Here is a 16,539-nt window from a genome sequence, read left to right as displayed (position 1 = left end):
TCACATCCATACATGACCACTGGAAAAACCATAGCCTTGACTAGACGGACTTTCGTTGGCAAAGTAATCTCTCTGCTTTTTAATGTGCTATCTAGGTTGTTCATAACTTTTCTTCCAAGGAGTAAGCGTCTTTTAATTTCATGGCTGCGATCACCATCTGCAGTGATTTTGGAGCCCAAAAAAATGAAGTCTGACAGTGTTCCCAATGTTTCCCCATCTATGTGCTATGTGATTTTTAGGCACATATAAATTATATCCTCAATACATATAGAGCAAAAAACTCATAGATCAAGTGAAATTGTGTAAAATCCTGAAAAAAAAAAAAAAAAGAATACTGGAATGGGTAGCCATTTCCTTCCCCAAGGGCTCCTCCCAACCCAGGGATTGAACCTGTGTCTCCTGCATTGCAGGCAGATTCTTTACCATCTCAGCCACCAGAGAACTTTGCCCATAGTGTAAACCTGGTCTTGTTGACACAAGATTTGTCTGATCTCTAGGCATCCTGGAATCACATCTGTCTTCAGACCTAAAGAAGGCACATCTCATAAGTCTAATACATCTTCTAAGGAAATCAATATTTAGATGGTTATTTTGATGGGCAATACAACCCAGTTATCTTCTAATAATTTTAATACTCCTTGTTTTAGGTGTGATGTTGGCATTATATAAGAAACAAAATTTAAATCTTCATAATCTGTATACTCATAACTTCAATATTTGGTGTCCCACAGTCTTGACAGTAAGAGAAGGATTATTGATTTTGTCTATAATGTACAGAATTTGTAATGATGGTAGGGCAATTAGAATAATGGCTGGGAGAATTGTTCAGATGGTCTCCACTTCTTGCACATCTATTGTACTTGTATGTGTAAGCTTGGTTGTTAGTACTGGTGAGATAATAATGGCACTAAAGAGCTAATTCAAAAGACAGTTATTAATGTATGATCATGAAGATGTACGAATTCTATAATAGGTAATGTTACATCTTGAAAGCTTAGTTGGAGGGGATATGCCATGGAGATTTACAGGATTTTCACCTATAATTTAACTTTGACAAAGTTATGTAAAATTTTACCAATATCTTATTTATTGATTAATATATAATGGCTACGATGTTTGCTTGAAACCAGTAAATGAGGATTGGATTCCTTCCTCTCTTAGCTATCTTAATTTAACATTAAGTGGGCTCTTCTTCAAATGTGTGATATAGTGGAGACATCTGTTTAGTCACTTTAGATTTGTAGTAGTTAGATCTACTGTTAGGACGTCTCATTTTGATGCAAGTGCTTCTCAAATAATGAAAATTATTAATATAACTGCTGTTAATGAAATGAATGAATCTATTGATTAAATAGTATTTCACATCGCTTCTGCATCTGGGTTGTCAGAATATTGCCATGGTGTTCCAGATAAACACAAGAAGTGTTGTGGGAAGAAACATATTTATATCTACAATTATAATTATGAAATGAATTTTTGCTCTTGTAGAGTTGAGAATATAGCCTGAGAATAATGGAAACAAGTACACAAAGCTTCCTATAATGGCAAACATGGCTCCTACTGAAAGTATGTAGTGGAAATGTGCAACTACATAATATGTATCATGAAGGACAGTGTCTAATGATGAATTAGTCAGGACAATTCCTCTTAATCCTCCTACTTGTAAAAAGGAAGATGAAGAAGCTAGGCTCATATTAGGATGAGATTATTTGATACTACCTGCATGAAGTATTGCTAATCAGCTAAAAATTTTACCCCTGTTGGAATAGCAATAATTATAGTGGTTAATGTATTTGCATGTTTCAATATCTATGCCTACTGTAAACATGTGGTTTCCATTGTTTCCCCATTTATTTGCCATGAAATGATGGGACAGGATGCCATATCTTAGTTTTCTGAATGTTGAGTTTTAAGCCAACTTTTCAACTCTCCTCTTTCATTTTCATCAAGAGGCTCTTTAGTTCTTCGCTTTCTTCCATAAGGGTGATGTGAGCTGCATATCTGAGGTTATTGATATTTCTCCCAGCAATCTTGATTCCAGCTTGTGCTTCATCCAGCCTGGCATTTTGCATGATGTACTCTGCATATAAGTTAAATAAGCTTGTTCCTTGGAAGAAGCTATGACCAACCTAGACAGCATATAAAAAGCAGAGACATTACTGACAAAGGTCCATCTAGTCAAAGTTAGGATTTTTCCAGTGGTCACGTATGGATGTGAGAGTTGGACTATAAAGAAAGCTGAGAGCCAAAGAATTGATGCTTTTGAACTGAGGTGTTGGAGAAGACTCTTGAGAGTCTCCTGGACTGCAAGGAGATCCAACCAGTCAATCCTAAGGGAAATCAGTCCTGAATATTCATTGGAAGGACTGATGTTGAAGCTGAAATTCCAATACTTTGGCCACCTGATGCGAAGAACTGACTCTTTGGTAAAGACTTTGATGCTGGGAAAGATTGAGGGCAGGAGGAGAAGGGGATAACAGAGGATGAGATGGTTGGATGGCATCACTGATGCAATAGACATGAGTTTGAGTTCAGTTCAGCTCAGTTCAGTCACTCAGTCGTGTCCAACTCTTTGCAACCCCATGGACTGCAGCAAGCCAGGCGTCCCTGTCCATCCCCAACTCCCAGAGTTTACTCAAACTCATGTCCATTGAGTTGGTGATGCCATCCAACCATCTCATCCTCTGTCATCCCCTTTTCCTCCTGCCCTCAATCTCTCCCAGCATCAGAGTCTTTTCAAATGAGTCAGTTCTTCATATCAGGTGGCCAAAGTATTAGAGTTTCAGCTTCAACATCAGTCCTTCTAATGAACATTCAGGACTGATTCCTTTAGGAACTCATTTCCTTTAGGATGAATTTGAGTAGGCTCCAGGAATTGATGATGGACAGGGAAGCCTGGCATGCTGCAGTCCATGGGGTTGCAAAGAGTCAGACATGACTGAGCAACTGAACTGAAACATGTGGTGGGCTCATACAATGAAATCTAAAAATCTAACTGATATTATAGTTCATATTATACATATATACAAAAAAGGCTGTCTTTCCCCTAAATAATAGGTTACAATGCATGAAATTTCAAATTCAATTACAATTAAAATATGGACTTACGAATGTCTGACAAATCAAAACAGATATTGGTAGAGGATCGGATCTCCTCCTCCTGCGGGACAAAAAAAAAGGTTGTATTTAGGTTTCAGTCTGTTAACAGCATAGTAATGCCAGCTGCTAGTACAGGTAATGATAATAGTAATAGCACAACTGTAATTAAAACTAATCATACAAATAATGGTATTTGGTATTGGGATATAGCAGGTGGTTTTATATTAATAACTGTGATACTAAAGTTAATAGTACCTAAACACACCTGCAACGTGTAGAGAAAAAAATAATAAGACCTACTGATGCTCCAGCATGGGCCAAGTTTCTGGCTAGACATGAAGAGACAGTTCAACCTGTATCGTCACTGGCCTCAACTGTTGATAGTGCTAGTAGTAATAAGAAAGAGGGTGGAAGTAATCAGAAGCTTATTTATATGGGGAAAGGCTATGTCAGGGGCTCCAATCATCAGAGGAACTAAACAGTTCCCAAAGCCACCAATTGTAATGGGCATGACTAGAAAGAAAATTATCACAAATGTGTGAGCAGTTACAACTATGTTATAGATTTGGTTATCTCCAAGTAGTGTTCCAGGTCAATCTAATTCAGCATGAAACAGGAGACTTAGGGCTGTACCTACTATTTCAGCTCAGAACAACTGATATAAAGTATTGGCACTTTATATATTTATGATTAGTTGAGAATAATCAGCTATTTATGGACATAGGTAGAATGGCTGAGTAAACATTAGACTCTAAATGCAAAAACAGGAATCCGAACACCCTTTTTACAAAGTCTTGTGGTGAATTTTACATATTGAAAATTCAAAGAAGCATCTTCAATTCTGTCAAGACTTCTCCAACCTTTCTTTCCCACCCCCTGGTAACGAAAGAAGCAGATTGAAACCAGCTGACTAGGGCATTTAGCTGTTAACTAAAAATTTGTGAAAAGTGTATCTCGCCAATCTACTGAGGATTTAATTAGATTAACTGTTTGCTTTGCATTCAATTGATGTAGGATATAGTTTTGCAAACCTCATTGAACAGGAATTAAGTAAATTTTACTTGCTTAGGGTTTTGAAGACTCTTGGTCTGTCTAACCTAAATTCCTATTCCAGTACTGAGAGGACTGGTATAAAGGGTAAGAGTTTTGTAGATATTACAATTATTTTTGGCAGAAAAATTATTTGTTTTGTGGAATCAAATTATCATTTAATGTTATTTATGGAGGGAAATATGGTTAGTGCTGTGGAGTATGTGAGTTGTATATAGAAATATAGATTAAGTACTGCTGTGATAGCTATTTGGAGAAGGCAATGGCACCCCCACTTCAGTACGCTTGCCTGGAAAATCGCATGGATGGAGGAGCCTGGTGGGCTGCAGTCCATGGGGTCGCTAGGAGTCGGACCCGACTGAGCGACTTTCCTTTCACTTTTCACTTTCATGCATTGGAGGAGGAAATGGCAACCCACTCCAGTGTTCTTGCCTGGAGAATCCCAGGGATGGCGGAGCATGGTGGGCTTCCGTGTGTGGGGTCGCACAGAGTCAGACACGACTAGAGACTTAGCAGCAGCAGCAGTGATAGCTATTAGTGTGGATAGAATAATATTGTTATTTTTGTTATTTCTTGAATTATTATTCATTTGGATATGAACTCTGCTAGTGGTGAGAGACCCCCTATTGCTAATAAAGAGATGAGGATGAGGTTTGTAATGATGAGTATTTTGTTTCATGTAAGTGATAGTGATAGTGTAGTGGTGGTTGAATTATAAATAGATGTTATGACTTTAGTGAGTCATAAATTATGAATTTTAAGATTGTTATAGTTGGGTTTTATAGTAACTGTTATTCATTCCTTGTGAGCAATTGATAAATAGGCTATAATTTTTTATAGCTGTCTTTGGTTTAACCCCCCTCAGCTTCTGACTAAGATACATAATATGGATACAGTTAGTATAAGATTTTGGAGAAGGAAATGGCAACTCATTCCAGTATTCTTGCCTGGAAAATCACATGGACAGAGGAGCCTGGTGGGCAATACCCAATGGGGTCACAAAGAGTCGGACATGACTGAGCAACTAACACATACACACAGTATTAGATTTAGGTTAAGTGATAGTAGAGGTTTAATATAGTATGGATGTAAGTGCAAATTTTTGTCATGTTAATAAAATTAGGCCTGTTTTTAATGTGACTTTGGGTACTCAGAAATGGAATGGGGATAGTCCTAGTTTCATTACTAGGGCTATTGTTACTATTTTTGATGCTGTCAGGTTAAATATTTTTATAATAGTTCATTGGCCAGAGAATAATAACGACAGCTATTATAAGTAGTATTGATGTGGTAGTTTGCGTTAGAAAATATTTAGTAGATGCTTCTATGGCTCTGGATTGAAATTTTTTATTATAATAGGAATAATGACTAACATATTTATTTCAAAGCCAATTCAGACTTATAGTGAGAGCTGATCAGTACAATTATGGTTCCTGAAATGATGGTTGACAGGATAATAATAAAGTTGATGGGATCTATTAGTACAAGAAAGATACAAACCAACATTTTCAAGGTATGGGTGCAATAGCTTATTTAGCTGACCTTACTATGTAGAATGTGGTGTATTGTAATAGCATGAAGAATTTTGGCTTTTTAAGCGTGGGTTCAATAATTCTAGATGTAAAGAGGATTTAAACCTCTGCTATTTACTCTATCAAAGTAACTCTTTTATGAGATATATTTCTTTTGTGGGGGAATATTTGATATTATAATAGGTAATGAAACATATCATATGCATTAAACTAGTGTTAGCAATAGGAGGCTTTTCCAGAGTATATGTATTAATCAATTATATCAGAATCTGGGATGCATGCCTATGTGCGTGCATGCTTTGTTGCTCAGTCGTGTCTGACTATTTGTGACCCCCATGAACCATAGCCTGCCAGGCTCCTCTGTCCATTCTCCAGGCAAGAACACTGTAGTGAGTAGCCATTTCCATCCCCAGGGGATCTTCCTGGCCCAGGGATTGAACCCAGGTCTCAGGCATATTCTTTACCACCTGAGCCACCAGGGAAGCCCTCAGTTCAGTTCAGTCCAGTTCAGTCGTTCAGTCATGTCCGACTCTTTGCGACCCCATGAATTGCAGCACGCCAGGCCTCCCTGTCCATCACCAACTCCCGGAGTTCACTCAGACTCATGTCCATCGAGTCGGTGATGCCATCCAGCCATCTCATCCTCTGTCATCCCCTTCTCCTCCTGCCCCCAATCCCTCCCAGCATCAGAGGCTTTTCCAATGAGTCAACTCTTCGCATGAGGTGGCCAAAGTACTGGAGCTTCAGCTTTAGCATCATTCCTTCTAAAGACATCCCAGGGCTAATCTCCTTCAGAATGGACTAGTTGGATCTCCTTGCAGTCCAAGGGACTTTCAAGAGTCTTCTCCAACACCACAGTTCAAAAGCATCAGTTCTTCAGCGCTCAGCCTTCTTCACAGTCCAACTCTCACATCCATACATGACCACAGGAAAGACCATAGCCTTAGGAGGCTCAAATTCATAGGAAGGAGATTACTAGTAATAGTGTTTTAATAATAAAGTTGATTGTGTATAGCTCTGGTGTATGTGGGTTATAGAATGCTCCTAGGAATAAAGTGTTGTGAAAGTATTTATTATAATAATGTTGACACCTTCTGCTATGAAAAATAGGGAAAATGGAACTGCTCCATATTCTGCATTGAAGCCTGATAAAAGTTTGGATTCTCCTTCTGTTAAATCAAAAGGGGCTCTATTGTTTTCTGCTAGGGTGGAAATAAATCACATTATGCCTAGGAGTCAAGATGGGAAGAGTAATCATAATTGTTCCTGAAATGAGGATCAACAGAGTGAAAGATCTATTTATTAAGAGAACTGATAGAATAATTGCTAGTGTTACTTCATATGAAACTGTGTGTGCTACTGCTCATAGAGCTCCAGTCAGTGCTTATTTTGAATTGAAAGCCCATCCAGTTCATAGGAGCAAGTATATGGCTAGATTTAATAAAGTGAAAGTCGCTCAGTCATGTCCGACTCTTTGCAACCACATGGCTGATATAGTCCATGGAATTCTCCAGGCCAGATTACTGGAGTAGGTAGATGTTACCTTCTCCAGGGGATCTTCCCAACCCAGGTCTCCTGCACTGCAGGTGGATTCTTTACCAACTGAGCCATCAGGGAAGCCCAGACTTGATATGGCTAATATAAATAAACTCCTAGATTTACATTAATGAGGAAGTTGGGTATGGGTAGGGAAATTCACATAGTTAGGAATAAGGTTAGGGCTAGCATTGGTGTGATGATAAGTAGGGAGATGGAGGATGTAGCCAGTTGCAGTAGTTTTTTTTTTTTTAATGAATAATTTGACTGCAACAGCAATGGGTTGTAATAGGCCACATGGTCCTATGACATTTGGCCCTTTTCAGACTGTATATAACCTAAAATTTTTTGTTCAACTATTGTCGAGAACGCTATGGCTTGAAGAATAGGGATAATAAGTATTAGAACGTTAATTATGAACATTGTGTTAGGCAGAGGATTTGAACCTCTGTTTATAAAGGATTAAGTTCTAGACAGTTACCAGGTTCTGCCATCTTAACTAAACCCTGATCTTGGGTAGAACTTTGCACTTGTTAATTAAAGTACAAATTAATATCAGTGGTCATGTATGGATATGAGAGTTGGACTGTGAATAAAGCTGAGCACTGAAGAATTGATGCTTTTGAACTGTGGTGTCGGAGAAGACTCTTTTTAAAAATAATATAAATTTATTTATTTTAACTGGAAGTTAATTACTTTAGAATATTGTATTGGTTTTGCCATACATCAACATGAATCCACAACAGGTATACACGTGTTCCCCATCCTGAACACCCCTCCCTCCTCAATCGCCATACCATCCCTCTGGGTCATCCCAGTGCACCAGCCCCGAACATCCAGTATCATGCATCAAACCTGGACTGGCAATTTATTTCATATATGATATTATACATGTTTCAATGCCATTCTCCCAAATCATCCCACCCTCACCCTCTCCCACAGAGTCCAAAAGACTGTTCTATACATCTGTGACTCTTTCGCTATCTCGCATACAGGGTTACTGTTACCATCTTTCTAAATTCCATATATATGCGTTAGTATACTGAGTTGATATTTTTCTTTCTGGCTTACTTCACTCTGTATAATCGATTCCAGTTTCATCCACCTCATTAGAACTGATTCAAATGTATTCTTTTTAATGGCCGAGTAATACTCCATTGTGTATATGTACCACTGCTTTCTTGTCCATTCATCTGCTGATGGACATCTAGGTTGCTTCTATGTCCTGGCTATTATAAACAGTGCTGCAATGAACACTGGGGTACACGTGTCTCTTTCAATTCTGGTTTCCTCAGTGTGTATGCCCAGCAGTGGGATTGCTGGGTCATAAGGCTGTTCTATTTCCAGCTTTTTAAGGAATCTCCAGACTGTTCTCCATAGTGGCTGTACTAGTTTGCATTCCCACCAACAGTGTAAGAGGGTTCCCTTTTCTCGAAACACCCTCTCCAGCATTTATTGCTTGTAGACTTTTGGATCACAGCCATTCTGACTGGCATGAAATGGTACCTCATTGTGGTTTTGATTTGCATTTCGCTGATAATGAGTGATGTTGAGCATCTTTTCATGTGTTTGTTAGCCATCTGTATGTCTTCTTTGGAGAAATGTCTATTTAGTTCTTTGGCCCAGTTTTTGATTGGGTCGTTTATTTTTCTGGAATTGAGCTGCAGGAGTTGCTTGTATATTTTTGAGATTAGTTGTTTGTCAGTTGCTTCATTTGCTATTATTTTCTCCTATTCCGAAGGCTGCTTCCACCTGGCTTATAGTTTCCTTTGTTGTGCAGAAGCTTTTAAGTTTAATTAGGTCCCATTTGTTTATTTTTGCTTTTATTTCCAATATTCTGGGAGATGGGTCATAGAGGATCCTGCTGCAATTTATGTCAGAGAGTGTTTTGCCTATGTTCTCCTCTAGGAGTTTTATAGTTTCTGGTTTTATGTTTAGATCTTTAATCCATTTTGAGTTTATTTTTATGTATGGTGTTAGAAATCATTCTAGTTTCATTCTTTTACAAGTGGTTGACCAGTTTTCCCAGCACCACTTGTTAAAGAGATTGTCTTTAATCCATTGTATATTCTTGCCTCCTTTGTCAAAGATAAGTTGTCCATAGGTGCATGGATTTATCTCTGGGCTTTCTATTTTGTTCCATTGATCTCTCAAATGCACACGGAACCTTCTCCAGGATAGATCACATCCTGGGCCATAAATCTAGCATTGTTAAATTCAAAAAAATTGAAATCATTCCAAGCATCTTTTCTGACCACAATGCAGTAAGATTAGATCTCAATTACAGGAGAAAAACTATTAAAAATTCCAACATATGGAGGCTGAACAACACGCTTCTGAATAACCAACAAATCACAGAAGAAATCAAACAAGAAATCAAAATATGCATAGAAACAAATGAAAATGAAAACACAACAACCCAAAACCTGTCAGTTCAGTTCAGTTCAGTCGCTCAGTCATGTCCGACTCTTTGCAACCCCATGAATCACAGCATGCCAGGCCTCCTTGTTCATCACCATCTCCCGGAATTCACTCAGACTGTGGGACACTGTAAAAGCAGTGCTAAGGGGAAAGTTCATAGCAATACAGGCATACCTCAAGAAACAAGAAAAAAGTCAAATAAATAACCGAACTCTACACCTAAAGAAACTAGAAAAGGAAGAAATGAAGAACCCCAGGCTTAGTAGAAGGAAAGGAATCTTAAAAATTAGGGCAGAAATAAATGCAAAAGAAACAAAAGGGACCATAGCAAAAATCAACAAAGCCAAAAGCTGGTTCTTTGAAAGGATAAATAAAATTGACAAACCATTAGCCAGACTCATCAAGAAACAAAGGGAGAAAAATCAATAAAATTAGAAATGAAAATGGAGAGATCACAACAGACAACACAGAAATACAAAGGATCATAAGAGACTACTATCAGCAATTATATGCCAATAAAATGGACAAAGTGGAAGAAATGGACAAATTCTTAGAAAAGTACAACCTTCCAAAACTGAACCAGGAAGAAATAGAAAATCTTAAGAAACCCATCACAAGCACAGAAATTGAAACTGTAATCAGAAATCTTCCAGCAAACAAAAGCCCAGGTCCGGATGGCTTCACAGCTGAATTCTACCAAAACTTTAGAGAGGAGCTAACACCTATTCTACTCAAACTCTTCCAGAAACTTGCAGAGGAAGGTAAACTTCCAAACTCATTCTATGAGGCCACCATCACCCTAATACCAAAACATGACAAAGATGCCACAAAAAAAGAAAACTACAGGCCAATATCACTGAGGAACATAGATACAAAAATCCTTAACAAAATTCTAGCAATCAGAATCCAACAACACATTAAAAAAAGATCATACACCATGACCAAGTGGGCTTTATCCCAGGAATGCAAGGATTCTTCAATATCCACAAATCAATCAATGTAATTCAGCACATTAACAAATTAAAAAATAAAAGCCATATGATTATCTCAATAGCTGCAGAAAAAGCCTTTGACAAAATTCAACATCCATTTATGATAAAAGCCCTCCAGAAAGCAGGAATAGAAGGAACATACCTCAACATAATAAAAGCTATATATGACAAACTCACAGCAAACATTATCCTCAATGGTGAAAAATTGAAAGCATTTCCCCTAAAGTCAGGAACAAGACAGGGTGCCCACTTTCACTGCTACTATTCAACATAGTTCTGGAAGTTTTGGCCACAGCTATCAGAGCAGAAAAAGAAATAAAAGGATGTTTATTATAGGTTATGTATACAACTTAGGAGCAGGGTGTCTACCTAGACCCTCGGGGGATAAATTGTAAGTGCTATTTCACTGCATTCCTGATTGTACCATAATTATTGTGGATTTATTAAACGTTGCCTTGAGTCTTAAATAAATAAATAAAAGGAATCCAAATTGAAAAAGAAGAAATAAAACTCTCATTGTTTGCAGATGACATGATCCTCTACATAGAAAACCCTAAATACTCCACCAGAAGATTACTGGAGCTAATCAATGAATATAGTAAGTTGCAGGATATAAAATCAACACACAGAAATCCCTTGCATTCCTATACACTAATAATGAGAAAGTAGAAAAAGAAATTAAGGAAACAATTCCATTCACCATTGCAATGAAAAGAATAAAATACTCAGGAATCTATCTACCTAAATAAACTAAAGACCTATACATAGAAAATTATAAAACACTGGTGAAAGAAATCAAAGAGGACACTAATAGATGGAGAAATATACCATGTTCATGGATCGGAAGAATCAATATAGTGAAAATGAGTATACTACCCAAAGCAATCTACAGATTCAATGCAATTCCTAACAGTGTCTTTAATAAATAGTTTGATATTGAGTTAATTATCAGTATTTTAGGCTTCCCTGGTGGCTCAGATGGTAAAGAAATCTACCTTCAGTGCAGGAAACCTGGGTTCAACCCCTGGTTCTGGAAGATCCCCTGGGAGAAGAGAATGGCAATCCACTCCAGTATTCTTGCCTAGGAAATCCCATGGACAGAGGAGCCTGGCAGGCTATAGTCCACGGGTCACAAAGAGTTGGACACAACTTTCATTTTCATTAGTGTACTGTTAGTTACTGATGTAAACTTGTGCAAGGAGAAATATTTCTTGTAACTCATATTAACATTATTGCTTCTGTTATTTAATAGATTAGGTTGGGAAGATCCCCTGGAGAAGGAAACAGCAACCCACTCCAGTATCCTTGCTTGGAAAATCTCATGGATGAGGAACCTGGCGGACTGCACTCCATGGGGTCGTAAAGAGCCGGGCACAACTGAGCGACTAACACACACATACCGTCCAGTAATAAATCTAGGAGTTGATTTAATTATTGGTATTAAGGAAGGATTATTGTTGAGATTGAATGCTTTCTTAATTGATGGCTGCTTTTAAGCCAAGCATGGTGCTATTTATAGTTACTCTCTAGTCAATGTTGTGCTCATTTCTAAAAAGCTGCACCATCTTGCTGCTGCTGCTAAGTCACTTCAGTTGTGTCCGACTCTGTGTGACCCCATAGATGGCAGCCCACCAGCCTCCCCCATCCCTGGGATTCTCCCAGCAAGGACACTAGAGTGGGTTGCCATTTCCTTCTCCAGTGCATGAAAGTGACAAGTGAAAGTGAAGCTGCTTAGTTGTGCCAACTCTTAGCGACCCTATGGACTGCAGCCCACCAGGCTCCTCCATCCATGGGGTTTTCCAGGCAAGAGTACTGGAGTGGGTTGCCATTGCCTTCTCCTGTAGCATCTTAGGCTAACATTTAAAAATACAAAGATACTATGGACAGAGGAGCCTGGCAGGCTACAATTCATGGGGTCACAAAAGAGTTGGACACAACTAAGTGACTGAACACACACTATAAAGGGGTTTCTGGTATTTTTAAAGTTGAATTTAAATTCATTTTCTGGACAACCTGCTGTCACCAGGCTCATTAGGCTTGTCACCTCCACTTATAAATCTCATTTTGCTACATAGATGAGTTTGTTGTAAAACTGTTCATAAGTACCTCATTTGGATTTTGTACCTCATTTTATTTAACTAAAGTTCGCTTTGTTAAAGTTTTGCTAGTAAAATCATTATGTAAAAGGTACAAGGAGTAATCTTTGTTTTTTGTTACTTTTAATGCTTTTTTTCATTGTTACCTTGTGGTACTTTCTCTATAGCACCAAAGATATTTAAATTTTCTATCTCCTATGCTTTGAATATTTGAGTGAATATTTAATTTACTTATACTAGTACCATGAGGAAAGGAGTGGGCTAGATTTTGTTCAAGAAATTCTCCCTGGTGTAAAGATGATATCTCCCAGATATAAGGTAGGTGCTTTATTTAACCTATCTTTTAATTTATCCAAGCACATTTTCCAGTATGCTCCCCTTGTTACAACTTGTCTCCTCTAGTATGATTAGTATTTGCTAATAGATTGTAGATAATTTATTATATTATTTGAGAGAGACAGGCAGTGTGCATTTCATGGTTTTATTCAATTGAGCATGCTATTCTTAATTTACTACTAAATCCTCCTTTGGTCCTTAGGTTTCATGAATCTTTTGTGTATGGAAATATGTTCTTTTTAAAATAAAATGTAACATCTTGTTAACACATGTACCAAAATATTAACATACGTGGGCTTCTCTGATGGTAGAAATATATTCTTGAAATAGAAAACGTAGCCCATTTCTTTCTATCTTATAGGTTACACCTTGACCTAACTTTTTTTTTTTTAATGCACAGCCTTCAATTGCAGCGGCTTCTCTTTCTGTGGAGCACAGGCTCTAGACTGCGAGGCTTCAGTAGTTGCAGCACATGGGCTCGGTAGTTCCAGCTCACCATTTCTAGAGCAAGGGCTCAGTAGTTGTGGAGCACAGGCTTAGTTGCTCCACGGCATGTGGAATCTTCCAGGATGAGGGATCAAAGCAGTGTCCCCTGCATCAGCAAGTGCATTCTTATTCACTGTACCACCAAAGAAGTCTGACCTAGTGTTTTTATGTATAATAATTATACGTACTTTTCTCCTTTTTGGGGTTTACTGAAGACTGAATTAGCAAGGGCTGGTGAGGTTTATCAGGGTTTATCAATTGTAAATAGGCTCCTCTAGAGTGGTGTGAAGCACTGCCAAATCCTTTGAATTTTAAGCTGCTGCTGGTAGTACTCAGGCAACTAATCTTGTTCTAGTAATTATTTGGGTTTAGGGCTAATCCCAGTTTGAGTCTTAACTGTTGTGTAATCAGGGATACTAAAGTCACTTTCATGGTTGATTTTTAATTACGGCTTTTTATGGCTTGAAATTTAACTTTATTTTATATTCTTTAGCATGCTTTATACCATGTTTCTATTCATTTGGGTTAGTCATATCATATGGTGGCTGGCACAAAATTTACCAACCCTAATTAGATAACTTAGTCAAACTTCTCTCTGGGGTTAATTTTATCACTGTTGTTTCCCGTAGGGGTGTGGCAAAGCAAGGCATTATGAGCTACTATTTTTAGTGTGCTTGATGCCTGCTCCTTTTCATCGTAATGATTTAGAGAACATTCTCACCAGGGCACAGATGCTTGCATGTGTAATATTATTAAAAACTAATAGAAAGGCTGGGATCAAACATGTATGTTTATGGAGTTAATATACTCACATAGGCATTTTCAGTGCCTTGATTTAGGTTTTTAAGCTACATTAAGTTTATATGTGGAAATAATATTTGTATAGGAGATCCAACCAGTCCATCCTAAAGGAAATCAGTCCTGGGTGTTCATTGGAAGGACTGATGTTGGAGCTGAAACTCCAATATTTTGGCCACTTGATGTGAACAGCTGACTCATTTGAAAAGACCCTGGTGCTGGAAAAGATTGAGGGCAGGAGGAGAAGGGGACAACAGGATGAGATGGTTGGATGGCATCACCGACTCAATGGACCTGAGTTTGGGTAAACTCTGGGAGTTGGTGATGGACAGGGAGGCCTGGCGTGCTGTGATTCATGGGGTCACAAAGAGTCGGACACCATTGAGCGACTGAACTGATCTGATTAAACTTATTTATATTATATTTATTGTTAAAATTTTGATAAAATGATTGGTAAATCTGGGGAGATGTTTGTCTATGTAAATGGAGAATATCTAAGTAGTTTATTGGTGTAAGTAAGTAAGTAAGTAAAGTCACTTAGTCACTCAGTTGTGACCCCATGGACTGCAACCCACCAGGCTCCTCAGTCCATGGGATTCTCCAGGCAAGAATACTGGAGTGGGTTGCCATTTCCTTCTCCAGGGGATCTTCCCGACCCAGGGATGGAACCCGGGTCTCCCGTATTGGAGGCAGACGCTTTAACCTCTAAGCCACCAGGGAAGCAGTTAGAATTTATTTTCTAGGTCTGCTTGAAGCAGGGAAAAGTAGTAAATTTAGTTACTTGTTCAATATATGTACTTATAATTTCTCTATGTCCTGTAACCGTTGATTGAATAACATTTTATGATTAATGTCGGTAAACAATATTCAATTAAAGTCCAGCTACAATTTATTTGAATTAAATTTAATTAAATTTGAATTAATTGACTGGATTAATTAATTAAATTTAATTGAATTAAATTGAAGGGAAAAGGAGAAGAAGGTGGCAGAGGATAAGATGGTTAGATAGAATCACCAACTCAATGGACATGAATCTGCGCAAACTCCAGGAGACAGTGAAGGACAAGGAAGCCTGCTGTGCTGCAGTCCATGGGGTCACAAAGAGTCAGACACAATTTAGTGACTGAACAACAACTGTTTATGTGACTGTGTTAGACCTCCGTCACCATGGCTGAGTCCAAGCATCCCTTCAAAATTAAAAAATACCAAATGCATGAAATCAGTTACGTGTAAGCATGGGCTGATTAGTCATTAGTTCATCTAGATGTCTTACTTAAGAGGAAATAGTGGGTGGTTTTAGATGAGAAGGCCCTGAAGTAAGAACCAGATGCCTGAAAGTTCATCCAATAGAAACCCCCACAACCTGTGGGCCTGGAATGAGAAGAAGCACATTTGCCAAGAGAGTTGATGGTTTCATCCAGCCTGCTGATGATATTTATGATTTTTGGATATCATATGCATGTTGACTAGAATTGATTTCACTTAATGAACTATGTACAATCAATAATATTTATGTACTCTGCAATATTATTTAATGTACATGCTTATTTGCATGGGGTGGATAATGTACAAATATACATATTATGCATGCTATGATATATATGTACACATTAGTGCAGAGGTATAAATATCCATGAAGTACATAGGGATTTATGACAAATTGAGTTATTTTAATTTCTAACATAGTACTTAAAAATCTTATAAATGCCCCATAACAAAAATTTCAGGGAATAGTTTAAGTAGAATTTCAGCCTTGGGTGCTGATGGTGGAGCTGGAGCTTCTTCCTAGAGCTTTAGGGAGATGAATTGTTCTCCTTTTCTGGTTTACAAGACAGGGTAATGAGTATACTACAAACACTCTCCATTTTAGGAGACTATTTTCAACAATGCTAGTTATTGGAATAGAATTAATAAGAAATATAAAATAGATGTTCAGTTCAGTCACTCAGTCGTGTCCGACTCTTTGCGACCCCGTGAATCGCAGCATGCCAGGCCTCCCTGTAAATCACCATCTCCCGGAATTCACTCAGACTCACATCCTTCAAGTCCGTGATGCCATCCAGCCATCTCATCCTCTGTCGTCCCCTTCTTCTCCTGCCCCCAATCCCTCCCAGCATCAGAGGCTTTTCCAATGAGTCAACTCTTCACATGAGGTGGCCAAAGTACTGGAGTTTCAGCTTTAGCATCATTCCT

General features: G+C 38.2%; 1 protein-coding gene and 1 long non-coding RNA gene across 2 annotated transcripts in view; one reads left to right on the top strand and one right to left on the bottom strand.

Moving 5' to 3' along the window:
- Positions 1–612: 612 nt before the first annotated feature.
- LOC138430316 (uncharacterized) overlaps positions 613–16,539 on the bottom strand; it is a 29,414-nt gene continuing 13,487 nt past the window's right edge. Inside the window, exons 3-4 of the long non-coding RNA XR_011253101.1 lie at positions 3,109–3,160; positions 613–2,129 (exon numbers count right to left, since the gene is read on the bottom strand). This is a non-coding gene — a long non-coding RNA (uncharacterized lncRNA). The remainder of the gene's footprint in view (positions 2,130–3,108; positions 3,161–16,539) is intronic.
- LOC138430315 (conglutinin-like) overlaps positions 12,794–16,539 on the top strand; it is a 28,893-nt gene continuing 25,147 nt past the window's right edge. Inside the window, exon 1 of the mRNA XM_069572456.1 lies at positions 12,794–13,044. The gene's annotated coding sequence lies outside the window, so the exon portion shown is untranslated. The remainder of the gene's footprint in view (positions 13,045–16,539) is intronic.

This window comes from Ovis canadensis, chromosome 25, assembly GCF_042477335.2.
Source record: "Ovis canadensis isolate MfBH-ARS-UI-01 breed Bighorn chromosome 25, ARS-UI_OviCan_v2, whole genome shotgun sequence".
Classification (NCBI taxonomy): domain Eukaryota; kingdom Metazoa; phylum Chordata; class Mammalia; order Artiodactyla; family Bovidae; genus Ovis; species Ovis canadensis.
The sequence above is the reverse complement of the archived record's forward strand: the minus strand, read 5'-3'. Positions and strand labels throughout refer to the sequence as shown.